This window comes from Dermacentor silvarum, chromosome 7 (genome assembly GCF_013339745.2).
Source record: "Dermacentor silvarum isolate Dsil-2018 chromosome 7, BIME_Dsil_1.4, whole genome shotgun sequence".
NCBI classification, from domain to species: Eukaryota; Metazoa; Arthropoda; class Arachnida; order Ixodida; family Ixodidae; genus Dermacentor; species Dermacentor silvarum.
The window spans coordinates 65,388,014-65,399,557 of record NC_051160.1 but is presented as its reverse complement, the minus strand read 5'-3'; the positions used below and the strand labels follow the sequence as shown (position 1 = coordinate 65,399,557).

Here is an 11,544-nt window from a genome sequence, read left to right as displayed (position 1 = left end):
GGCCGCCCATGTGTGAAAACGGGCGGGCCACGTAAACGGGACCGCAAAAAATCGGCCCGTGCAGTGCTCTAGTTCAAATTGCATGCGAGTTTTCCACATCGCGTGGAGGCCCAGAACCATAATGAGGTCATACGGTACTTCCTCTGAGGTATCTATTGGCAAGAAGCGTATTCCATACGGGTCCAGGGGTAACTGCTTCTTCAGCGTTCTCTGCAGAACGTCCCAGTGAAAGATCGGGTCCCAGCAATCTAGGAAAACATGTTCTATTGTTTCTGGTTTTTTACATAAAAAGCAGTCCGTTGTCCAGGGGATGAAAATACCCTTGCTATGAAGCCAGGTCTTAACGGGAAGTGTGTTTGTATGTAATTTGAAAAAGAAAGACTTAGTTGATGGCCTTACTGGCATTTTCTTGACTCTTTTTAGAACGTCCTGTCCGGGGCCTCCACGGTGTGGCGAACGGTACAAAGGTACAGGTAGCATCGTGTCCACAAGATCTCTGTACAATTGTTTTTTTGTAACGATGGACAGATACTGCAGCGAAAAACGCACATTCAACATCCTATGCGCCAGCACCACTTCACGCAGGTACCCAGTCAAGGTTCCCGGCATGTTCTGAGCCGACGAAACAACAAATCCTGGAAGAAGTCTACTCAGCCGTACTTGAATTAGTGTTCGAAGAAAGGGATCATTTTGATCCCGCAGAAACACAAAGCGTGACACAATTTGTCGCAAAAACAAGTGAACCAGACCAAGCCCACCTTTCTTGACCGGGAAAAACAATTTGTTCGACTCGTCCTCTCCCAGGTAGAGGCCCAAATGAAAGTGGCGAGAATGCGGTGAATTTTTTGTACGCTTACCCGCGCAGCACACAACACATTCATAACATACCATATCTTGGAAACTAAAAAAAGGTTGCAAACAGTGGCTCTAGAAAACATTGACAATTGCTTGCCTCTCCAACCGTCAGCCTTTTCCTTTGCTGTCGAAACTTGGTCGAGCCAGTACTGTTCGGGCTCACGGTAACTTCCGAGAGGCACCCCCAGGTACTGTGTAGGTAACCTTGACCAATTCATTCGAGAAAAGGTCTCCGGCTTGTCTTCCCAACTCCCATGCCAGAAGCCATAACTTTTATCCCAGTTTATCTGGGCTCCAGTTGAATTGCAAAACTTTTCGACAACAGCAGTTGCCTCTATAATGCTCGCTTTATCAGTGCAGAAAATCGCGATGTCGTCTGCATACGCCAATATTTTAACGTGTGCTGCCTGTAGTCGATAGCCTGTTATGCGTTCGTTGTTTTTAATGGCCAAGCAGAGTGGCTCAAGATAAGCAGCAAACAGAAGGGGCGAAAGAGGGCATCCTTGACGCACCGACGAGAGCACACGAAAGCTATCGGTGAGCTCCCCATTAACAATAATTCGCGTTGAGCAGTTCTTGTACGCCATCGTGACACCTTCCGTTATCACACTGCCAACATTCGTGTGTTCAAGTATGTATAGTAGAGCCTTGTGCGAGACGAGGTCGAAGGCTTTGCCAAATCGATCTGCATCATCGCGACGTAATCGCCAATCGCATCGCAACACTCTAGCACACTTCGAGCCACGTGTACATTTGTTGTAATACTGCGCCCCTTAATGCCACAAGTCTGGTGCGGCCCTACCACTGTTTTGATGACACTTTGCAGTCGTTTTGCTAAAACTTTCGTGAATATTTTAAAGTCAACGTTGGCTAGAGTTATCGGGCGATATGAGCCAGGCAACAAGCGTTTCTTTTCATCATCACTCTTCGGGATCAGCACAATATGCGACGTTGTGAAAGACAAGGGCAATCTTTTTCGGTCGTATACGCTTCGCTGATAACTAGATGGAGGACATGAGCCAGCGCTGACTTAAACGTTTTATAGAAAATAGCCCCTAAGCCATCAGGCCCAGGTGCTTTACCGGGCGCCAACTCGTCTATTGCGCACTCTATCTCACTCAGGGTAATGGGATGTTCTAGCCGTGCCTTAACTTCTTCATCGAGCTTTGGCATCAATGAAAGGAATTCCGTCTGGTAGCCATCTTTAGGTTCACGTGGTTGACCTAAGAAGGCTTTGAAGTGATCGACGATCCCTTGTTTGATGTCGTTTTTGTCGGACGTGATGTCATTGCCTTTAGCTAGCTGGCGGATTTCCTTCCGACATGCGTACCTTTTCTCGTCTGAGAGAGCTCGTTTTGTTGGCGCTTCTCCCGCCCACAGCTTCTCAGACCTTGATCGCACAACGGCGGCTTTATATTTCTCAGAGTCTATCCTTTCGAGTTCGGCTTTCACTTCCTTTATTTCGTTAACATACACACCAGGCTGGACACTTTCCATGCAGATGAAAAATTGCAGTTGCTGGCGAAGGTTCGTTTCTGCCTGTTTCAGGTTATGTCGAAGGACACTGCTTCTTTCAATAGCCATTGTTTTTACTTTCTGTTTAAATTCTTCCCATTTAATGGCGAAGCTTGCTAATTCGACTGAAATCAGGTTTTCTAGTTCCTTCGCAATGGCATCAACGAAAGCATCGTCATCCAGCAACTGCGCGTTCAATTTCCAGAGGTCCCAGTTAAAGGTGTGTTTGATCTGTCTTTTCCCGAAAGTGGCAGTTACCAAGCAGTGATCGCTATATGCAATGGGTTGCACATCATATTCACTACACAAGGGCACCAATTCGGCTGACACATATAATCTATCTAGCCGAGCGTGGCTATCACGCTGGAAGTGCGTAAACTGCGGGTGGGTACCGCTGGCGAAGACACTACCGATATCTTCCAAGTCGTAATCGTGCACCAGCGCATTTAGCAATACAGCACTCTTATCACGAACGCGTGAAACTTTTGCGCGATCGTCAGCAGTGCACACACAGTTAAAATCCCCCAGCAGTATGACCACCTTGTGGCAGTTTACGTACGCTTCAAGTCGCTCAAAGAAGATTCGCCGGTCTGTTTCAATATTCGGCGTGTAGATACAAATGACTCGGAAATCCATATCGCAATAGCAAAAATCAGCCACTAAAAGGCGACCTGTTTCACACGAAAACACTGACTTCACACAAATGCCAAAGTTTCTTCGAATGAATATAGCGCAACCACCTGATCCACCAACAGCGTGAGAAACACACACGTCGAAGTGCGCACGAAAATTGGACACCATTCTGTCGGTTAGCTCTTGGCTCTCTATTTTGGTTTCTTGGATTCCCACAAGATGCAAGTCATTATCTAAGAGTAGGCGACTTAGCTGACATTGCCGCCTTCTTGCACCGAGCCCTCGTACATTTAACGTGGCTACACGTAGCGCTCCTTCGATATTAGCTGCCATGGCTACACGGTAGAATGGTGCCCGTCACAGTTACGCAGGGACGAGTGTTGATAATGACGCGCCGATAACCGCGTTGAGTGCCACAAATGGGAACACAACCCGACCTCTCGAAAACAACGCTGACATGCAACTCGGGCCCTCGTTCCTGACACATATCCAAGAGAATAGCGCTCAGGGTGACGGCCATTGCACTCACGAACCCCCAACCCGCCTCAAGCAAAACACAGTACAGAACTACGGAGGCGGTTTACCCGCCTGCCGTGGATCGGCCGTAATGTTCGGCCGCAGCTTCAAGGTTGGTCTCCTCATACCTGGCGCTTTGGGCGGTGGCTCGTCTCCGCCGCTGCTGTCCTGCGTCGTAGCCAGGCTATTGGTCTGGTCGCGCGGACGTTTCCCCGCCTGCAAGTTGGCAAGCCCGGTATGGGTGTCCATGTCTTCATGTTCAGGGGGTGGAGGCCGCTCCCGGATCAGGTGGGCTTTCTTCCTCACGGTTCGGCATGGCTACAGTGCCCTCCACTTGCTCTTGCTGTTCAGAGGCGACGGCTTCATCGACATGTTGCCCCTGTTTCTGAGGTCGTGCCTCCGACTCTGCCACCTCGCCAGCTGCTTCCTTAGCCGTGGTCGATGTGTCTTCCATATCCGCCTCGTCCATGAGTAGGGCGGAGTTGTCGTCGTTGCTCACGGGTCCGGTCACGCTAGCGTACGTCCGCTCGCACTGACTCTCTTCGTGACCGAAGCGTCGGCAGGCACCACACCGCGGAATGCGGCAGTCGCGACGAATATGGCCCGTCCCGCGGCAGCGTAGGCAGAGAGGGGCCCTGCCCGGCACAACCACAAGAGCCAGCTCGCCGGAGACGCTCACCTGGTGTGGCAGGTCGTCAAGCATTACGCCCGGCTTCAACTTCAGCGTAACCAGTCTTGTGGTAGAGTTCTTGTCAGCCACGCCATGCACCCGCCACCGGTCGCGGGCGACGTCCGTGACCTTTCCAAACGGCGCGAAGGCAAGACGCACGTCCTCGTCAGGAACGGTGTGCAGCAGCCAATGCACTTTTAAGCGTACATCCTGGTTGGCGGGGTCAATGACGAGGCATCGGCCCTTCTTGACCTGTAGCTCACCAACACTGACGATCTTCTTCACAGCTTCGTTGTCTTTGAAGGTCACGGCCCAAACATGGCTCATACGGTAGGCCCCGAGAGCCACCACTTCCGGCAGGAGCGATAACGGGGCGAGCGCATCGCGGAAATCTTCCACCCGGTATGGGCGGGCCCTGATATCACAATGTAAAAAAACTGTGTTCACAACAAAACGCCCTGTTGGCAAACTCGGCAAAACAACTTGGTACTCGTTGTCCGCAACGACACTCCTGTTACCGCGGCCGCTCTGGGCCGCTGAAGCCGCTCCTACGGAGCCCGTCATCATGCGTCCGTCACGCTCGGTGGCCGGAAGCAGAAAAATCACTCGGCCACCTCGCCCGTGTGTGAAGTATCGCTCAGAAGCACTCAGTGAATCGTACATCTGCGCCATGAGCTAAGCATATTTTTCAGGAAAAACAGCACAAAAGGAGCGACGAGGGTGTGATTCGAACCCACGCGGGCAGAGCCCAATGGATTATCAGTCCATCGCCTTAACCACTCGGCCCCCTCTTTTTTTTTCTTTATTGCCGATTTTGACAGTCAAAACAACAAAAGTACAAATGATAAAAACATCAGCCTACTTCGGCTGACGTAGGAGGGATTAAAATCTTTTCATGACAGCCAAGTCATCGAGAACAGAAATCCACTCGGGCGGTTCAGCTTGCGCTCGATACACTTCCCTAAGGGCCACAACACTTTCAATAAAGTTTTCGCGCGTCGAACGGACGTTAACATCTGCATGTCGCACTTGCATTCGCGTCTTTCACAGACTGTGGAGGCCCAAAAGCATGATTAGGTCAAATGGTACTTCCGCTTCATTTGCGATGGGCAAGAACCTGATGCCATATGGATCCAGGGGAAAATCTTTTTTGACTGTTCGCTGGAGGACATCCCAATGGAAAATTGGGTCCCAGCAGTCAAGGAACACATGTTATACTGTCTCAGGCTTTTTGCATAACAAGCAGTTAATTGTCCATGGGACGAAAATCCCCTTTTCATGCAGCCACGTCTTAACAGGAAGTGAGTTAGAGTGCAACTTAAAGAAAAAGGATTTCACGGATGGGTTAACCGGCATTCTTTTAACTCGGTTCAGAACATCTTGCCCTGGGCCTCCACGGTGAGGTAAACGATAAATAGGAATCGGCAACATTGTGTCCACAAGATTCTTATACAGGTTTCGTCTCGAAACATTGCACAAATACTCCATGGAAAAACGCACATGCAATAGCCGGAAAGACAGTACAACCTCTCGCATATACCCACTGATAGCCCCACACATACTCTCACACGATGACACAACGATTTCTGGGAGATGTCTCTGCAACCTCACTTGAATAGCAGTCCTCAGAAAAGTATCCCTTTGATCACGGAGGAATATAAAACGCGACACAACTTGACGCAGAAATAAGTGCACAAGTCCAAGCCCTCCCGCCTTAACAGAAAGAAACAAGTTGGTACGACTGGTTCTCTCCCAGTTAGACGCCCAAATAAAAACTGCAAAAACACGGTGCATCTTTTGAATACTGGTCCGTGTTGCACACAAAACATTCATAATGTACCATATTTTGGATACAAGGAAAAGGTTGCAGACGCAGGCGCGCGAAAACATGGATAACTGCCTCCCCTGCCATGCATCTGCTTTCTCCCTCGCCCTTGACACTTGCTCATTCCAACATTCACTTGGTTCTCGATAACACTGAAGGGGGACACAGAGATACTGCGTTGGCATCGCAGTCGCGCGAAATGATCGGGCATCGTTTCCCAGTCACCATGCCAAAAACCAGAGCTCTTATCCCAGTTTATCAGACACCCCGTTTGCTTGCAAAATTCGTCAACCGTGCCGATCACTTCAGTAATACTGTCCCTGTTCGAACAGAATACTGCAATGTCGTCCACATAAGCGAGAATTTTGACATGCGCTGATTCTAAACGAAAATCTGAGATGCGTTCACTTTTGATTACAGCCAAACAGAGTGGTTCTAGGTATGCCGCAAACAGAAGGGGCGACAGTGGGCATCCCTGCCTTACTGACGAACGCACTACCAGCTTGTCTGAAAGGTCACCATTTACAATAATGCGCGTAGTGCAGTTTGCATACGCCATTCTGACACCTTCTATGATCACACGTCCTACGTTAGCGTGCTCTAGTATGCAAAAAATAATATCATGTGACACGCGATCAAAGGCTTTTGCCAGATCTAGTTGCATCATTGCAATCCGATCCCCCAGCGCATCACAGCATTCCAATACCGTACGTGCGATATGTACATTCGTGGCATTGCTACGTCCCTTGATTCCGCAAGTCTGATGCGGTCCAACCAATTTCGTTATCACGTGATGTAATCTCTTCGCTAGGACTTTCATGTATATTTTGTAATCAACGTTGGTGAGGCTGATCGGGCGATAGGACCCCACCAACAAACGCTTCTCTGGGTCATCTGTTTTTGGGATTAACACTATGTGCGATGTGGTGAATGACAGTGGTACTTGCTTTCGCTCATACGCCTCAGTCAATACTCGTAACAGTAACTGAGCGACTATGGGCTTAAATGTCCTGTAAAACTCGGCACCAAGCCCATCAGGTCCTGGAGTTTTACCAGTCTGTAGGTCTTCTATTGCAGTTTGAATTTCGTTTTCAGTTATGGGCATCTCAAGACGCTTCTTTACATCGTCCTCAAGTCTTGGCAGGAGAGACAAAAAATCACAGCAGAAAGCATCACCCATCTCTCTCGCATGGCCAAGAAGGTCGCTGAAGTACTCTTTAAATACCTGCTGGATTACATTAGCATCGCTTGAAATTTCATCACCATTTCTTATCTGCCTGATTTGTTTTTGGCAAGCGTATCGTTTTTCATCTGTTAAAGCTCGCTCCGTTGATGTTTCACCGGCCCACAGTTTCTGTGCTCTTGCACGTATAACTGCTGATTTATACCTTTCAGTGTCTATTCTTTCAAGCTGGCTTTTCACATCCCTTATATCTTTCGCATACTTCCCAGGCTCGGTACTCTCCATGCTTATTAAGAACTGCAGTTGCTCGCGCGCTGCTTTTTCCTCTTGCTTTTCTTTGTGTTGGTTGGAGCAGCTCTTTTCTATGGCTTTACTTTTTATCCACTCCTTGAAATCTTCCCACTGAACGGCAAAAATACTGGGCCGCTCCTCGAGCAGCTTCTGCATCTCATCTGCAATGCTCTTTACAAATCCCTCGTCCTCCAAAAGTTTAGCGTTGAATTTCCAGAGATTCCAGTTGAAGCGCGTACTCCTTTCTTTCTCACCAAAACTTGCGATCACCAGGCTATGATCGCTGAAAGCCACAGGTTCAACTTTGTAATCTGTGCAAAGGGGTACAAGCTCAACGGATGCGTAAATCCTATCCACTCTGGCATGGCTATCTCGTTGAAAGGGTGTGTATTGCGGTCTGTTCCAGTAAGTCAATATGCTGCCAATATCCTCTAAGCTATTGTCACGAACCAGACCGTTTAACAATTGTGCGCTCCTATCATGCACAGGCGTACCCTTCACTCGATCGGCAGCGGCACACACACAGTTGAAATCGCCCACAAGCAACAACAGTTTGTCACGAACAATGTAGGACTCTAGACGGTTAAAAAAATCGCGGCGTTCAGAGTCAACATTTGGTGAATACACGCATATAATGCGCCAACACAACTTCGAAGTCTACGACGAGAAGGCGACCACTTGGGCAAGAAAAAATTGACTCCACGATAATGCCTAAACTATTGCGGAGAAACAGGACGCACCCACCCGATGTTCCAACAGAATGGCAAACACAGACATTGAAGTGTGCACGAAAGGTGGACACCATACGCTCAGCAAATTCCTCGCTGTCGATCTTCGTCTCTTGGACGGCTACAATGTCCAGATCGTTGTCAGCGAGAAGACGATTAAGTTGACATTGACGCCTTCGAGCGCCAAGGCCCCTGACATTGAGAGTCGCTACGCGTGTTGCTACGTTAAGTTTCGTCGCCATGCGCTAGGAAAAAAGACCGGTGACATACATTGCACACCATACTTGATTCCACAGTGAGCACTGTACGGCGTCGCCATTCCTCGAGTCCGTGTGCAGGCGTCGGGAAAACCGGCAGCCATTCCTTTGTCGGCAGTTCCAGACCAGTGCACACCGTCTAGTGGATATACTTGCCGCCACAACCGGGGAAAAAACACACACGCACCCACTCACACACGCACATGAATACACTGCAAGACTACGGAGGCGATTTGTCCGCCTGCCGTGTCTCGGCCGCTAAGTTGGGCCGCGGTTTTAAAGTAGAGCGCCGAATTCCTGGGGTTTTCGGCGACGGCTCGTCACTGCCACCACCCGGCTCTTGCTTTTTACCGACGAACTCCTCGTGGGAGCGCTTCCCAGCTGTCAGGGCGGCAGCCTCCTGGCTGAAATCCATGGTCTCGAGGTTCCTAGGCTCCACGTTGTCGGGAGTTTTGTCCGCAGCTGTCGTCTTATCCTCTAGCGTGCCATCGTATTCCGGCTGAACCTCACGTTGCACTTGTACGGCCGCCGCTACTGCATTGGACGTCGTCACACTCTGCTTCGTCAGTGGCGTCAACGTAGGCCTATCCCGCGTCGTTGGTTGCCCAGTTTCACGGGCTGCATCCTCCGCGTCCGCCTCGTCCATTAGCAGCTCAGACGAGTCTTCACTTGTACCGGGGCCAGCGATGCTCGTATAAGTGCGGGCACATTGGCCCTCTTCGTGGCCGAACCGTCGGCAGGCTCCGCAACGTGGGACCCGACAATCTTTACGGATGTGGCCGGTATTACGACAGCGAAGGCATAACGGAGGCCTGCCTGGTACGACGACGAGCGCCAACTCACCGCTAACGTTGAGCTGGTGCGGCAAGTCGTCGAGCTTCACGCCAGCTTTCAGCTTAAGTGTGACGAGCTTCGTTGTGGAGCCCTTCTCTGACATACCCCGCACCCGCCAACGCTCCCGGGAAACTTCGGTGACTTTCCCGTATGACGCAAAGGCGGCTCGTACGTCTTCGTCCGGCACGTTGTGTACCAGCCAGTGAAGCTTGAGTCGCACGTCCTGGTTCGCCGGATCAATCACCAGACAGCGGTTTCCTTTCACATGTAGCTCACCGACGCTGACAATCTTCGTTACCGCTTCAGAATCCTTAAAAGTAACGGGCCAGACGTGGCTCATCCGATACGCCCCCAGGGCGATAACATCGGCGAGCAGCTCATGCTGAGCTAACATGTCCCGGAAATCCTCGACCCAATACGGGCGGGTTCTGATATCGGCGTGCAAAAAAAAAAACAGTATTTACAACAAAACGCCCTGTAGGCAGTCCTGGCAAAACAAGCGGGTATGAACTTTCCTCTTCGGTAGCCCTGTTACCGCGGCCAGACATGGCCGCTGAAGCCGCTCCTACGGAGCCCGTCATCACACGTCCGTCCCGTTGGGTGGCCGGAAGCAGAATCGCTCCCTCGGCCACCTCGCCCGCGTGTGATTTACCACTCAGAAGCACTCAGTCAATCGCACATCTGCGCCATGAGCTAAGCATATTTTACAGGAAAAAAAAGAACAAAAGGAGCGACGAGGGTGGGATTCGAACCCACGCGGGCAGAGCCCAATGGATTAGCAGTCCATCGCCTTAACCACTCGGCCACCTCGCCCGCGTGTGATGTACCGCTCAGAAGCACTCAGTCAATCGCACATCTGCGCCATGAGCTAAGCACATTTTTCAGGAAAAAAAAGCACAAAAGGAGCGACGAGGGTGGGATTCGAACCCACGCGGGCAGAGCCCAATGGATTAGCAGTCCATCGCCTTAACCACTCGGCCACCTTGCCCGCGTGTGATGTACAGCTCAGAAGCACTCAGTCAATCGTACATCTGCGCCATGAGCTAAGCACATTTTTCAGGAAAAAAAAGCACAAAAGGAGCGACGAGGGTGGGATTCGAACCCACGCGGGCAGAGCCCAATGGATTAGCAGTCCATCGCCTTAACCACTCGGCCACCTCGCCCGCGTGTGATGTACAGCTCAGAAGCACTCAGTCAATCGTACATCTGCGCCATGAGCTAAGCACATTTTTCAGGGAAAAAAAAGCACAAAAGGAGCGACGAGGGTGGGATTCGAACCCACGCGGGCAGAGCCCAATGGATTAGCAGTCCATCGCCTTAACCACTCGGCCACCTCGCCCGCGTGTGATGTACCGCTCAGAAGCACTCAGTCAATCGCACATCTGCGCCATGAGCTAACCATATTTTTCAGAAAAAAAGCACAAAAGGAGCGACGAGGGTGGGATTCGAACCCACGCGGGCAGAGCCCAATGGATTAGCAGTCCATCGCCTTAACCACTCGGCCACCTCGCCCGCGTGTGATGTACCGCTCAGAAGCATTCAGTCATTTGCACATCTGCGCCGTGAGTTAAGCATATATTTCAGGAAAAAAAAGCACAAAAGGAGCGACGAGGGTGGGATTCGAACCCACGCGGGCAGAGCCCAATGGATTAGCAGTCCATCGCCTTAACCACTCGGCCACCTCGCCCGCTTTTTTTTTCTTTATTACCCGTTTTCTTTTTACAGGGCATAGGAACACAGAAACATGAAAGGTAAAATGAACACGTGGACCGAGCGTTGGTCCGGTGTGTTCACATTAAAATTTCTTCAAGTTACATAATTCATTCAACAGAGGTAACCAGTCAGGAGGCTCTGGTTGCGCTTTGTACAATTCGCGTATGTAATCCATGTTCGCGATGAAGTTTTCCCTTACAAGACGTGTGTGAGGGTCTGCATTACGGACCGCCATTCTCGTCTGCCATATGCTGTGTAGTCCTATTAACATAAACATGTCGTATGGGACTCCGTCTTCATTGTCCACGCACAGAAAACGAATGCCGTAACTCGTGATGGGTAGGTCTTTTTTCAATGTGCGCTGAAGGATGTCCCAAGGAAAGACGGCGTCCCAGCAGTAAATAAACACGTGTTCCACAGTTTCGGGCTTCTTACACAATAGACAATTCGTCGTCCATGGGACGTAGAGGCCTTTTTCGGCTAACCACTGCTTTACTGGGAGCGTCCCAGAGTGAAGTTTAAAG

At 50.4% G+C, this 11,544-nt stretch overlaps 7 non-coding genes across 7 annotated transcripts; all 7 read right to left on the bottom strand.

Moving 5' to 3' along the window:
- Window positions 1-4,901: 4,901 nt before the first annotated feature.
- On the bottom strand, window positions 4,902-4,983 carry Trnai-gau (transfer RNA isoleucine (anticodon GAU)). Its single transcript has one exon. It is a non-coding gene; the product is annotated as a tRNA-Ile (tRNA).
- A 5,055-nt stretch (window positions 4,984-10,038) lies between these two features.
- Trnas-gcu (transfer RNA serine (anticodon GCU)) lies at window positions 10,039-10,120 on the bottom strand. The gene has a single exon. It is a non-coding gene; the product is annotated as a tRNA-Ser (tRNA).
- A 93-nt stretch (window positions 10,121-10,213) lies between these two features.
- Window positions 10,214-10,295, bottom strand: Trnas-gcu (transfer RNA serine (anticodon GCU)). Its single transcript has one exon. It is a non-coding gene; the product is annotated as a tRNA-Ser (tRNA).
- Window positions 10,296-10,388: 93 nt separating this feature from the next.
- Trnas-gcu (transfer RNA serine (anticodon GCU)) lies at window positions 10,389-10,470 on the bottom strand. Its single transcript has one exon. It is a non-coding gene; the product is annotated as a tRNA-Ser (tRNA).
- Window positions 10,471-10,564: 94 nt separating this feature from the next.
- Window positions 10,565-10,646, bottom strand: Trnas-gcu (transfer RNA serine (anticodon GCU)). The gene has a single exon. It is a non-coding gene; the product is annotated as a tRNA-Ser (tRNA).
- A 91-nt stretch (window positions 10,647-10,737) lies between these two features.
- Trnas-gcu (transfer RNA serine (anticodon GCU)) lies at window positions 10,738-10,819 on the bottom strand. Its single transcript has one exon. It is a non-coding gene; the product is annotated as a tRNA-Ser (tRNA).
- Window positions 10,820-10,912: 93 nt separating this feature from the next.
- On the bottom strand, window positions 10,913-10,994 carry Trnas-gcu (transfer RNA serine (anticodon GCU)). Its single transcript has one exon. It is a non-coding gene; the product is annotated as a tRNA-Ser (tRNA).
- Between the last annotated feature and the right edge of the window lie 550 nt (window positions 10,995-11,544).